We start from the raw sequence: 14,635 nt of genomic DNA, 5'->3' as shown, positions 1-14,635 counted from the left end.
TTCTAGAGCTGGTTCCTGAGCATATCATCTTTTCCCACATACTCAGGCCTGTGCTTCCTATTTAGTTTATTTCAAAGCCTGCTGTTTCCAAGAGCAAAATTCTTTTGCTGGGGTGGATGCAGTCACATTGAGAGGGCTGATCATATGTCAGCACATGTTAGTTAACACCCATTCCTGAAAATTTGAACTTAGACCAGATACTAACATTTGTTATTGATTGTATTTAAATTTAAAATAAACTGTGCTATGTTATAAATCAGGATTTATTATATCACTATCCTTACCAGTAAAACCAAAACATATTCCTAACAGTGGTTTAAGAAAAAGTATAGTGACAAGAAAGACAAAATGTGAGGTTTGTTTGAGGTGTGATTTTTTTTGGGTTTTAACTAAAGAATGAGCTCTAGGAAGATGATATCTCCTGCTCCAATTCAGTAGTGGTGCTTCAGTCTATTCTGTGAGATGATCACATTATCACCTCCAAAGTGAGTATATTTGTGTATATGTGTCAAAGGAAAGACCTTAAAATCCATGTATAGTGTATTCTCATATTAATTCAAAGCACTTACATTTTGACAGCTTTGCTTCTTGCCGTGGATAGAAGAAGCCCGGACAACTACATTAATGGTAGCCAGGAAAGCACAAACAGCAGGAAAAAACACAACAGAGACTCTCCAAACAGCATTGGGCAAGGAGGAGGGGTAGGAGATGGGAAAGAAGGGGTTAAACATGTCAAGTTCATAGTAATTTCTGTTGAGTAGAATCACAATCAATGGTTGGGTGGAATGGACCATGAAGTTCATCAGTTCCAACCTCCCTGCTGTGGGCAGGGACACCTTCCACTAGACCAGATTGCTCAGAGCCCCATCCAGCCTGGCCTTGAACACTCCCAGAGATGGGGCATCCATGACTTCTCTGGGCAACCCACTCCAGTGCCTCACCATCCTCACAGTAAAGAACTTCCTGCTACTGTCTATGCTGTTCTCCTGTGTCCTGTCACTACACTGCCTGATAAAGAGTACCTCCACATATTTCCTCTAGGTCCTCTGTAAGTAATGGAAGGTCACAGGACTGCTCTGGAATATGTATTTATAAAGGACATTCTTTTAGATGTAAATAATATATAAAGTATTTATTTACTTTATAACATACTTTATAATATAACTGTTTTATAAAATAAGTGCTTTCACATAGCTAGCCAAGTCAGGAAAAGGCACTGACGAAAAGGAAGATGAAAAGGAGGAGGAAGCACATTATAAACCAGTCTATGCTCTATTTCACAATATTTGCAGCTTGCAAGTGAAGCCAACCTACAGATAGCACAGGAGGGCAGAATCTGATCAACAGAGCCTTGGCAGCATCAAATCACCATGTACAGCTGTGGTTAACATTTGTTCCTGTGCCCACCTGAGAGGTTACTTCAATTTGCAGCAGCAGTGATCAAGGTGTTTTGATTTGCAAGGTGCTTCTTTGTGCCCAGTGGTTTGGTTATGGTTTCCAGTCTCACAGATTTAACCTTCCCACACCAGTCTCACTTCTGAAAGTTGCCTTTGGCTGACCTCTGGGAGGGAGACCAGCCATGGCCTACAGACACAGAGAAGGATTGGATGAGCATCTGTTAAGGAGTAGCAAAACCACATGAATTCCCACATAATGTTGCTAAATTGCTCATTACTACCATGCAAATAGGCATGTTTCCTGCATTGATTTTAGTGGAAGATGGCCTCAATTCCTACAGCACTAACATTTCTAGCTAACTGTGATTTTACCCAGTAATGATATCTGCTCCCAAAACTCCTTGTCCAAACAAAGGGACTGCCAGGACAAGAATGTGTCTGGTGGCCATCTCTCTCCACACAACTAATGAACCATTACTGTCCATATGACTCATGGTGCAGAAGGATCACATGAGCTGGGAATAATATGATCTATTTTGCCCTATTTCCTACTTCTGTCATGTTACGTTATGCTTGCTGTATTACCTTTATTTACACTTTAAGGATGATAAATTAAATTAATCAGGGCACTACAGTGACAACTCCTGAGGAAATGCAGGGTGTTTTTATGTGGGTGGATGATTTAACTGCTGGCTTAAATGTCATCCAAATCCACCATTTTTATTCACTGGATAGTGAGTGTAATATTGTGTAAGGAAAATCACTGACATGCTCAGACCACAACGTGTGAAGTTGTCTGCCCCTTCCTTGTCCTCCTCCACTTGTCCAGGCTGGGTGGAAACTCCTCTTCCAACAGGTGTAGAGCCCAACTCAGCCCAGTCCTGCCCCAGAGCTGCATTTCCTGGTCAATAGCAGAAACAAGACACTTGCCCTCTCAGCCCATCAAGAAATACAGTCCTATTTATTCTGTATAAAAATACTTTCTTTTGAATGTCTGTAAGCAAACAAAGCAGCTGCCTGCAGAGGGATAGCCAGAAGACCTTGACACACTCATCCAGCACTTGCAGTAGGAGTTTTGTGCCTCCTGTGCTCTGGAGGCATGGAGATATCCAGCCTTGCTTTTGAAATCCCTCACCCAAACCTCCACATGCTCTGGGAGCTGTAGTATCAGAATACTGACAGTGGGAAAACTGTGAGCTTGCACTTTGGAAGCTCATCTTACTGACACTTTATCCCCTCTGTAACGCCAAGGGGGATGAATTTACTGTGCTCCTCATAAACACTCTCTTCCACCATCTCCTCCAGCTGCAGAGGTGTTACCGGCTTTTCTTTTCTGTTCCATTACCCTTACATTCTTTCTGTTCCAAGAAAACTGGACAGACTGGCCAAAACTGGGGGTTTTTTTCCATGCCTTAAAGAAGAAGACTAAGACCTCACTGAATCATATTGTTCAGTTCTTTACCTATAGCTCAGTAACCATGATGGAAATTATCTGCTGTTGGCCTTACAAGTTAATACAAAAGCAATTGCCTGTCTTCCTTGCAAAGCCATTTATCTAAGTTCTAGGCCTTCTATGTGTTTATCAGGTCCATTTTTAAACTCCTGTTAGCCACCGGAATGGTCTGGACCTTAGAGAAATGGCTTTGCATTAAGACACCAGGTACCTAAATGGCTTATTTTTTAATTATGGAAATTTTCACTCAGCTAAGCAGAAAAGAGGACTTTGGTATCTGGGTCGCTTGAGCTCTTTCCCTTCAGTGCAGTGCCTGGACCTCAGACCCCCTGTGACAGAGCCCATCTCCCCCCAGCAAAGCCAGTCTTAGGACACATCAGAGCCCATGGAACACCTGGGGTGCAGGGGATCCTCTATTCCAGCTTCAAAGGTCCTCAGAAAGGGGCTCTGGCAGGCTACTAGCAGTCAGTCCTGCGCTGCTTCTCATTCATTCACAAAGCACCACTCACTGCAGTGTGGCTTTTCTTAATCACTGGCAATAGTTAGCTTGGAAAACATGTGCATGCAAAATACTGAGAGATTCTGAAGGCTGATTTACACTGTTTCTGTCTTCCAGTGGCCAGATTGAATTTAACCTTAAGGAGAAAGAGACCCAAGTAATCCTAGATTGTGGGAAGATAGTTTGTAAGGATAGTGCAGAAGGCAACTTTCCTCAATGAATTACAGCTGTACTGATTGCCAGACGTGAAGAAAGCCTTGCCTGCCCAATGAGGATGGGGGTTATAAAAGAGTGGGCTAGCGAGGTGAGAATTAGTTGGAGAATTGGAGTTTTCTGCAGTTTGGGAGAGAGTCTGCTGGCTGGGCTGTGAGTAGGTAAGAGAGATGTAAGGTAAGCTGCTGTGTGAGGGATGGACAGGGTTAGGTAGCTGCATAAGGGACAGGTTGGGGTTAGCCAGTCATGCAGAAAGAAGAAGGAAACTTGCAGAGAGGAGGTGCCTGTAAAGAAAGGAGTTAGTGCTGTGTGGAGTTGCCTGAGAGAAGGCATGAAAAGCTTTTAATAAAGGACTGGTGATGATGCCAGTCATGTCTGCCTTGACACTAGACAATGACCACTTCTGTGTAAGCTCTCACACAAGTCTTGTGTGACTCACTGTGTGTGCTCCAGGTGAGTCTGTGGATGTGGGCGTGCAGGAGGCATGGACAGGCTGAGATGTCAGTCCTGGGGTAACAGATGGCCTGCTCTGCTAGAGAGGGCATCTCACTAAGACCATCATTTATTTCAGAAAGGGAAATTAGTATTCCACACAATTAAAGGACTACAGGAGATGGCACCACAGAGAGTCATATCAAGTAGCAAAAAGCTTGTTAAAATGTGCTGACCTCTCTAGCTAAGCCCATTTTGTCAGGGCTGGACAGTGCATTTTTATCCCACTGCTGTTCCCATATAACAAACCCTGCCCTTGAGATATCCTTTCCCCAAATCAATAACCACTGGCACCAGCTTGCTCTGGCTTCTCCAAAGCTGCTTTGCAGGAATCCATCCCTGATGCACTAGCACATATTGCTGCCTTCATTACTTTCTCCAACCACACAAATCTGCACTGCCTTAATTAGCTGCATCTGTGACCTGATATTAAGGGATGCCTAAGAGGCCACCAAATCTCTGGGCTTGGCAGTACCAGAGGGAGCAGGACATCCCCCCCCCTCCAGGTATCAGGCTCTCATTTGTCTGATGAAGTCACAGAAATGACAATGAGTTTGCTTTCCAGGGAGCTTTTTAAAAGCTCTCCTTTCTCTAGTGGGCATCAAAATCTTTTTCTTCTTCCTTTTCCCATCAAAGGTAAACATTGCAGCTCCTTTGGGTCACTTCTTGTTATTGCTGTGATTGCCCAATTCTAGCTTATACTACTGGTATTTCTCAAACTAATAACATGCCAAGGCTTTCCCAATTCACTTGGAACTGCATTTAAGCCTTTATTCTTCTGTACACTGAAGATACATTTTCAAGCAAAAATCTAGCACTAAATACCTTAATTCTATGATGCAGTTCCATAAATATGAATCTTAAATATACTTATTGTTTTCCTGAGGACCAAGGCAATTTGAGACTATTTTTATCTTTTGTAAGTTATTTTTTTAAATTTTGAGGTTTCCCTGAATGTTCCAATCACTATGGTTTTTATCCTTATTTCAATAATATCTTCACTTTTAGGTTTATTTCCAGTGCATAATGTTTTCATTAGCTATTTATAGTTTTGTATTTATACAAATGTTATTGTTCATATACAAATATGTTATGTTCTCACTTGACATTCAGCTTAATCTTTTCCATATATGCTTAAGTTCTTTGTAAACTTGAGATCAAAAAGGGAAGAGCTTTTTATGCCTTGTCTGGGTTATGAAAACTAAGAACAATCTCTTTCTAAATTACATCTTTGCAGGAATTTTTCAGTATTGCAAAGATTTTATTATCTGATTATAAATTTTTGGGTTTTTAAAAATATTCTTAAATATTATTGGAATTTCAGAAATTGTAAGACCAACTCTCAAATAGTGAAGAGCAGTGATAATTTAATTGCCACTTTAAATTGCTTCCAATACACAGAATCAAATTTAATACCTGTAAATTAAAAAACTTTCTAAAGTCAAAGATGTAGGTGATATAATCTTTTATTATTCTGAAAATACACCACTTTTTTAATACACCTAGAATTCACCTATTAACATTCTTGGACAAATTTTAATATTGTGTCTCTGTGCAAGTTATTGCAATTTGTACACTACAAGATGAACATATACCCAGATAGTTGTATTTTGAATTATCTGCAGGCTAATTACTCTGTGGACTTACATTCTCAGAGACTTAGATCAAATTCTGCTTTACCATTGGATTTGCTTCTCTGACTGAGCTGTTTGTCAGGTTTAATAATCCTATTAATAAAGGATTAAGGAGCTAAGGATTGAAGACACTAGGTGTGTTCAAAAAAAAACAAACAAAAAATTCCTTAGAAATAAGAAAAATAAAATAATTTCAAGGACCAGAAAAGCCAATTTATTTCTCAAGATGTGACAGCAATCACTGACTCCATATGGTATCAAAATTTCTGAGACTTTCCAATACTGGCTAAAAATATACTGTGCAAATGCTCATTTGCACAATACTGATGTCAGGACAGATGGAAATTGTAGTCCCAGTCCTACTCTTCCTTCTGCAGGGTCTAGGAAATGCTTACATTTCAATCCCGAGGCTTGCTTGGATTTCATGCCAAAGGGCAAGGCAGGATGAGGAAGAGTTCTGTTCCAGAACATCCCTATCAGGAGAATCCCCCAAAGCCTGGCAGAGGGCACAGAGACCTCTGGAGGCTCTCACAGGCAGGGTGGGGGCTGGCACCTGAGCCTCTGACATCTGCACGTCAGCCCTCACTGCCTGCCCACGGACCCTCTCCTTCTGCCCCCAGCAAGTGTCCACAGCTGGGTCACAGACTGGGACTGCAGAACTGTGTATTTTTGCCTCCCAGCCTGGGCACAGCCACCCTCTGAGCTTTGCACACCTGGAAGTCCAGAGGTTCCCCAAGCCAACCGAGGCCCCTCCTGTTTCTTTCACTTATACAGGAGTGATCTCTTCTGACCTGAGCTCTCAGGCATTGGTTGTATTATATGAAACTTCAATATTCTGGACTGATGTTTCAATACCACTCACTGTATATCCCTGCACTAAAATAACTCCTGTTGAAAGTGTCTATATCTGACAGTTAATCACAACTAAAGGCATTGCTCCTTTTCCTGTTCACTAAGTAAACAGTAGAAAGGATCTGTTCAGTCCAGGATATTGCAGACAACCACCTCAGCTGAGGGAACTCCATGCTAGCATTCATATTTCAATTCCTGAACTATTTGGAAAACTATTATGGAACATGATTTCTCCAACATCTAGGAGTGAGGAGAAAATACTGAAAAATGAAGCTTATCAAGAAGGAGTTCAGGCATTGGTTATAGTTCACCAGAAACAAACTGCATGCCTTAGAAGCAGGAACACTGAAAGAACTTGATGTACTGTGGAGAGAGACATGGAACAAAGGATGGGGTGGCACAGAGCTGGTGTGGTCATGCTCTGTTTAAAATAATGCAGCTACCAGGAGTTGAGCCAAAGAATTAACCCAAATGGTGACTGAAAGCTGAACTTTGCTCCATTGGCTTAAAAACACATATTTTTCATGCTCTACTCTATGTTAAGCAAGACCTTTACATGTATGACTAAACTAAAATCATTCAAACTCCACCTAAACATGAAATCACATCAGCTGTAATATTACATCTCCTCTTCCTTTAAAAAAGCAAAACAACCACTGTAAATGTAGCTTCAATGGAAAGGTAGGTCAGAGATTTCATCTTGGTGTCCTGGGATGGTTAACTCCATCTCCTCCCTCGTAAGGACACCCATTCAGTATGTCACCTATACTGAATGCTTACTGAATTCAGAAAGCAACCTTGTGCTTGTGATCATGCCTTCAGCACTATGAAGTTGTCTCTCAGTTTAAAGCATTTTTTGCTGGCTGTATTGTCAATATTTTATGTATTCACATGTGTTTCCAAAGGTGCTGTCTTTATCACTGCCAAGCCAATAAAAACCTGCATTTCTGTTGCTCAACAAGCTATTTTGCACCTGCCCATAAGAGGTATTCAGTGCAACCAGACTTCTGATCCCCAGCTGGGAAAGTCCATTTGGCATGACCAGACCTACATGGCATTGTTTCTGAATCTGTAATCGTGGTAGTCTTGGATAATGTGACTGGACTTAGAGAGCCAGCAACTTCTGTTACTTAGCCACCCCCAGCCCCTCTGATATCTGAGGACCAGCTGGAATGCAAGGGCGTTTATTTCCTGCCAAATCTTTCTCTTAATACAACAGAAAATTTTGCCCTACTCTTAACATGGCAAGTAGCCTTATAGTTTCAAGTCTAGTCTTGGCACACTGATTTTTAATTTTTTTTTTTTTTTCAAATAGGGAGCTATCTTTAAGTCTTTGAATAATGCCAAAACAACCAAACACAACGTAAAGTGTAACTCTTGTAGCAGTAGCTGATGCAAAGGCAGGCACTAGACCCAGGCCTTGAATTTACAAACAAGCCTGAATATTTAAGTCTGATTCTATGGAACTGTTTATACATAGGAAGAAAGACCTGTCATTAAGGAACTTGACTGAACTGATTCCCTTTGTAACAAAGGTGTTTTTCATTCATGAATTAAGGATGACAAAAGGATGCTAGAAATTTTTGATCCTATATAAAGATGATAGGGAAGTGCCACATGACTAATTTTCATGGCTATGAAGTTTCCCAGTTAGTTCCTTTATAGCAGCAAATGTGGAAGTACCAAAGAACTGGAGAAGTCCAATATACACAAAATGTTTCATATACATGAATTGTTGGAGATCCACAGTGTTTCAGTGCCAAGCAGTTTGCTGTGGAGGACATTGACACAGGGAAAAGTTGGTCAGCCTAGTGCCAAAGCAATGTTTTTCCATTGGTATTCAGCATAAGAGGCGTGTGTGCTATTGCCCACTGAGTCCCAGGGAGGAAGAAAATCTAGATAACACAGGAACTGAAGATGTGCTAATGTTCCAGCTTCCCCCAAATTCCTGGGAGTGTCTTTTCTGATTGCCTGTACTCAGGGTACCCATCAACCTGCCTCACTACCTGAATCTGCGTGACATGGACATACTAAAAACATCCACATAAACACTCAAATCTAGTTTTGGCACAAAACTTTGGCAATGTAAAACCAACAGTCTGACAAAGGGAGAGCAAGGGGACAGGAAAAGATAAAATACATTCCCTACCTCAGAAGCATTGCTGTCCTTTGTTAATATCTTTAAAGACACATTTGAGTGACCAACACAGGTGAACCTGTGGCCAGACTGGAAATAAATGTAGTAGCAACCAGTGATCCCATGGGAGAAGAAAGGGGAAGAAAAGCAACAGAACAGTGTGCTCCTTCTGGCTCAGAGGCTGGAGTAAGAGGCCTTTCTTAATAAGCTTGCATCCAAAAAAATCTAGATTTAAATGAGAGGAAGTGTAATAAGAAGCTTCCCTCTGATGCTGACTCAGGTGGGTCTGAGCCAGTTCCAGCATCTTCAAAAATCTCCAGGTGTGAAGCTGCATTGTGCCTGTTCAATATCACAGCTAGAAAATCACTGCAAAATCAACCAGTGAGTCTCCCTTACTGAACAGATTGTGAACTCCCACCAGAGGTGGAACAGAGGAGCAGAGATGTCACCTGAGAGATGACCAAAAAGGCTATGAAATGTAGCTCTCCCCAGAACAGCAAGAATCTCTCTTACTTCAAACAACACAAATCACCATGTGCAGCCCAGATGGTGCAATGTGGAGGGCTGCAATGCCTGAGAACAAATGAGAAAGGGAAGGAGGAATTTATCAGGAGGGAGGAAACCACAGCCTAGAAGATCCAAGGCTTACTCTTGCTAAAAGAGCCATCCAACACCCTGGCTGACGAGAGCAGTCCTTTCCACTTCCTGAGAAGGTGCAGTTATTTGGGATTCTTAACAGAGCAAAATAAAACCACACAACCACAAAATATTGCAAACAGAAATTTCTCTTCTGTATCGGGGTTTACTAATTTTTTTTGCATTCCTACAAACTTCATAATTCCTGAGGGGAAAGAAAAAAAGATGGAATCAAAGCAAAGCAAACTCTACCCAAAATAGGAGCTCTGTGTGACGATGCAGTAGCTCATCTGCACGTTATTACTGCTAACAGCAAAATTAATGAGCAGATATGATGTACGAGAGACGAGTTCAACCAGCAAAAGCAGAACGTTCATTCTACTTTACCCTGGTACTGAGGAATAGAATGAGATTATGGACAGCAGAAAGAAAACGGTAGGAAAGGAATGGAAGAAGTTTATTTGGTCCTGTCTATTTTTCAAGCTTGCCTGTGTAAAAGCATATTTTTCAAAGTTTCATAACACAATACTGCAAAGCGTGCCTGCTTTTTGCTCTGTCTGCAAGGCACCATCCTAACCTCCAATGCTCTCACAGCAGGATATGGTAAACCAGGGCCTCAGCCTCTCAGGCATTTGAAATAATACTCAGGTCATCACAGAGCACATTACCCTGTAGAGCTTTAAAATCACTTGAAGGTCTCAGGAAAAATAAAATAATAATATAAACCAGCTGGCCTATTTCTGGGTCAGCACATATTCCTTGCTCCACCTTTCACCTGAACATCCTGTGCCCCTTCTGGAAGTTCCTTAATTAACCCTTACTTTATCTTACAACTATCAAATGTAAATTAATAGTCATGTGGGGTCATCTTTCCAAGGTTACACTTCATGGCATACACCTGCTCCTGCCTGTCAGAATTAAATCTGGAGAGTGCTGAGTTGCTCTGTAATCTGCGTCATTTCAAGATACAGCTTTTCACCTATACAGCAAAGTGCAATCTTAATTTGGGCTTTATGAAGGGGGCAACAAAATCCCAGGAGGAAAATACTCTCTTTACTAATTTTTTTTTTTAATTTAGGGGGGAAAATAGGATGAATATTCATTTTGTAATTTTATAGCCTTTCTTAAGTCTCCTTTTTTTTACACATGGTGGGTTTATTTTAAAACAGCTTTCATTAACCAGGAACAGAATTCCCTTAGTTGACCTTAGACATATGCAGCCTCACAGATGGGAAGGAAGGGTGCTTTAGGCTAAATAAGCAAGTGATGTATAGGGTATAAACCGAGGAGAATTCTTCTCCTGTTCCCTGGCAGCTCAGCAGTGAGTGGTAGCAGGGAGTGAGTTACCAGCACACAGCAGCATCTCCGCGCTGGGAGGGAGGTTTGATCCCCCTGGATCCACACATAAACCATTCTCAAACCCATCAGTATCAGGCTGATGCTTCCACTGGAATAGATATGCCTCCTGTTTGCTTGGGAAAACTCCCAGGGCTAATTTTGCTGTTTGGAAATAGTGAAATTTGAGGCAGCTGCAGGTTTTTATTAACTGGCTTCTTAGCCAGGAACTGTGAAACAGACTCAGTGTTATTACACAGTGGTAGATGGAGTAAACTGTACTTAGACCATCACCCCAACAGTAATCACTGTTAACAATTGAGGAAAATAAATACTTTAGAGTGAATAATTTTAGTAAATATGATATTTCCCAGTACAAAATTCTACCCTTTGGTCCTGCAAAAAAAGTATAATAATTGAAATGAAATTGATTTATATCTTCTCTTTCACTCTATTCCAGTTAAAAGAAGGAACAAGGAAGAGAAAACAAAAAAGCAGTAGAAAAGGTTTAAAAGAAATCCTGTAGTTTCAAAGAGTTTATTTTTTTCCACTTCCAGACCAAATTCTCTATTAAAAAACATGACCCAATATTTTGCAAACTCTTTTGCAGCATTTCCATAAGACATCTCCCTACACATAAAAGTTTTAAAATCTGCAACACTAATACAGAGTTTTTAAGACTTTGAGAATCATCCAGTGAATCTGTGCCACTGGGATACAAAAATCAGTGTTTTCCAAAGTCCTTGACCTCGATGCCATCTATCTTAGAATCCTAGAATGGTTTGGTTTGGAAGGCGCCTTAAATGTCATGTAGTTCCAATCCCTCTGCCATGGGCAGGAACACCTTCCACAACTGCAGGTTGTTCAGAGCCCCATCCAACCCAACCTTATCTTGTACAAGTTATCTGTATTAATGTGAATAATAATTATTCATCCTAACCTGTAAAATCAGCAATGTACCTGTTACCTCATTATAATATTCAAAATTACAGGTATTTTAATTACTTCTTCCAGGTGACATTCTTAATGAAGATGAAGTTGCTTAAACCTTTTTTGTCAAAACAAAAAAGTAAGAAGCGTATATTGATGAGAGTTTTTGTAAGAACTACTTGAAATCCCAGCCGTCAAACCTCCAAAAAAGCCAAAATAGTGCAATTTCTACACCATAATCACTTCCCTTTTCCTTCCAACACACCCACACAGCAAGCATGTACCCCTTCAGTCACACTGATAACACTACATCTGACCACAGGAAAGCTGAGCAATATTGGAAAAGATATTTGTTTCTGCTGCTCCCTAATAGCTCCTCATTAGAATTGAAGTTGTCTTTAGTAGGTAAATTAATATGCTTGTTTGCCAGAAATGGGGCATTCAGCAAATCCATTGAGCCAAAAGACATCCGAGTGTATGGCATTTTTACCTTCCCATAGTTTTTTTAAGGCTGCTTATTTAGCTGAATTCAGCTACTGGTATATATTCATGTAACTAATAACCAGTAAAAACTTGGTAAATCAAACAAAATTGTTAAAAGGGCCAGTGTGCAAGCACACACTCACACTCAGGTGCATACACAAAAATAAAGAATAATACATTTTTGTGCTTTGAGTTACACCAACACCACATGTAACAGGATCTGGAGAAGATAAACTTCCTTAATTGGGGTACTAAAGAGTTATTTTAAGAAAGACAGGATGTGTAGAGGGGTCAGGCCTTGGACAAAGAGATCCGTTCTGCTTCTTTTCTTAGGGAGGAGGAGACAAGTTGGCTGGATTTTAAAAACTGTGTCCTGTTGCAAGCTTGAAGATGGCTCATAGCTCATGCCTAAGTTTACAGCAAGGTGCAAATAACATTTCTGCAGGGCATGGCGGGCTGTGTGTTTCCACCAAGGCCCCTTACTGGGCAGAATCACACCCAGTGTGCTCCATGACCTGGGCATTACACTGATAACAGGTGTTCCCTGAATGAGTGTAGCTTCATCAGCTCATTGGAAATGTGTCCATTTGCATCATTTTTGGATGTAATTGAGCACAGCAATCAAGTTATTGGCATATTAATATTACTCCTGCCCCCATTCTCGCCATGAAAATCCAGTAGATTGCAGTATTGGGAAGGGTACCCTTCTTAGACCTCTAAGACTTCCCATCTGGCTGGTATTTCAGTGACAAAACCAGTCATGAACGGTCAGGGCAGCTGTTGCAATAGAATTGTAATGAAATAATGTTTGGTATTTCATTACTAAATCTTTATTCTGTGCATCTTAGATAGCTTCTAAAACAATGCAGCTCTTTACCCATCATTATCAAACACTGGTATTGGGGAGGAAGGGGTAGGAATTTGGGCCCTACTACTCTGACTAGAGGATCCAGATCCTGACTTGTCTGTTAGGAAATTCTTTCTGTTTTTCATATGCATTTAGCGCAATGAGAGCATTGTTCTTTAGTTTAAGTATTTCCTTCCCTCCCTGGCCTTTGTACCCTGAAGACATTATTAGAAAGCAATTCATTTTGCTGGGCAAAGTAACATTCTATTTAATATATTCTAAAACATCATTGATGTAATGGTAATTCTGTACTATAATATGAATTCATAATACTTGACTATGTGTGACCATGACAACAATGAGTCTGCAGGAGAGGCCTCACCAGTGCCTTGGAGAGGGGTGTATATACTGGAATGTATCCCTGTGGAGCTGATCCCTATGTAAACCTCTGCTGGATGTGAAATACTTGATGTAATTTGATGTCCTAAGTGACGTTTTTTCTTCATTACTACTATAGATCCTTCGAACAAAATCCTATTTTTAATCTGTAATTTTCAACAGATTATGTCATATTGCAAGAAAGTGCTGTTATTCTTCCCTAAACACATGAGCTAGCACTTTATAGTGTTAAATCCAATTCTATTTCTATTATTTATTTATCACAGTCATCCCTTTATTTTCTTGTAGGAATCCTCTCTGTCCTAAAACCATGCCATCAGCAAATTCCATTAACAGACAAGTACTCTCTGTGACAAGGTCATTAATAAGCACATAAAACAGCACCAGAGCTACAACCATGGCCTCTTCCCAGTCTGACAGGGACCCTTCCAATAAAATCCAGAGTCATCTCCCTGTACCTGGTCCTTCAGCCCTTTTCCCCATCTCAAACACCTTCTTCTGTGGTCCTGTACCTAAGGCGTCAGTGCAGGCAGTAGAGTTGGGTAGCGCCCTATTTAGCCAAGGTTATTGAAGGTGGATAGCTGGCTATGTTTTAATATGCCTCTCACACTGAATTTTAAACGCTTAGAATTTGCTTTCCATCTTTGATTTAAAGACTTCCTTTAAAATGTCTTTTAAATCCTTGCATAAATCAGACTAGCATGCCCAGAGTAATCTAGGAGAGATTTGTGAAAGAATGACTATGGGGTTTCTGCTGGACTGGGGCTGCAGCCCCTTTGCATCCCTGTTTCAAAGAGCCCTTTAACCAAGAGTATAGGCTTCAGCTATTTTCCAGTGACTTGGTGGGGAAACTGCCTGGACAGACTTATCAAACTTACCTCATGGCTGCAACTACCATCTCAGGCACACTGTGACTAGAAAAGTCACTTCTTTCATCCTGCCCTGCCCCAGGGAGCTCAGTGGAGCTCCTTGTGCCCATTCTCTTTACCCTTCAAAAGGGCTAAAATGGCACAAGTTCTCCCAAAGCTTTTTCTTGAATCTGCTGTTGCTGCAATGAAATTCCAAGTCTCCTCCATGCTGAAGTCTGAGTTCCTTTCCCCAGCTGACATCAAGGCTTGTTGGTTCAGCAAAATGTTTGTCGCATCCTCGTTGTTCACTGAAAAAAAATTTTTAAATGACATTCCTTTTTTTTAGATCAAAGTAGTATCAGTGAATAGTGCTGGCATTCCATGAAAACTAAGCTGTGTCATTGCTAATAATGTGTTCATAGCTCAGAAGTTAAAGCTTTTAATCATAATTCCTAAAAATCTGTATCTGCTATCATATCA

The sequence above is a fragment of the Catharus ustulatus genome, chromosome 1, assembly GCF_009819885.2.
Source record: "Catharus ustulatus isolate bCatUst1 chromosome 1, bCatUst1.pri.v2, whole genome shotgun sequence".
NCBI lineage: Eukaryota > Metazoa > Chordata > Aves > Passeriformes > Turdidae > Catharus > Catharus ustulatus.
This window is presented reverse-complemented; position numbering follows the sequence as displayed.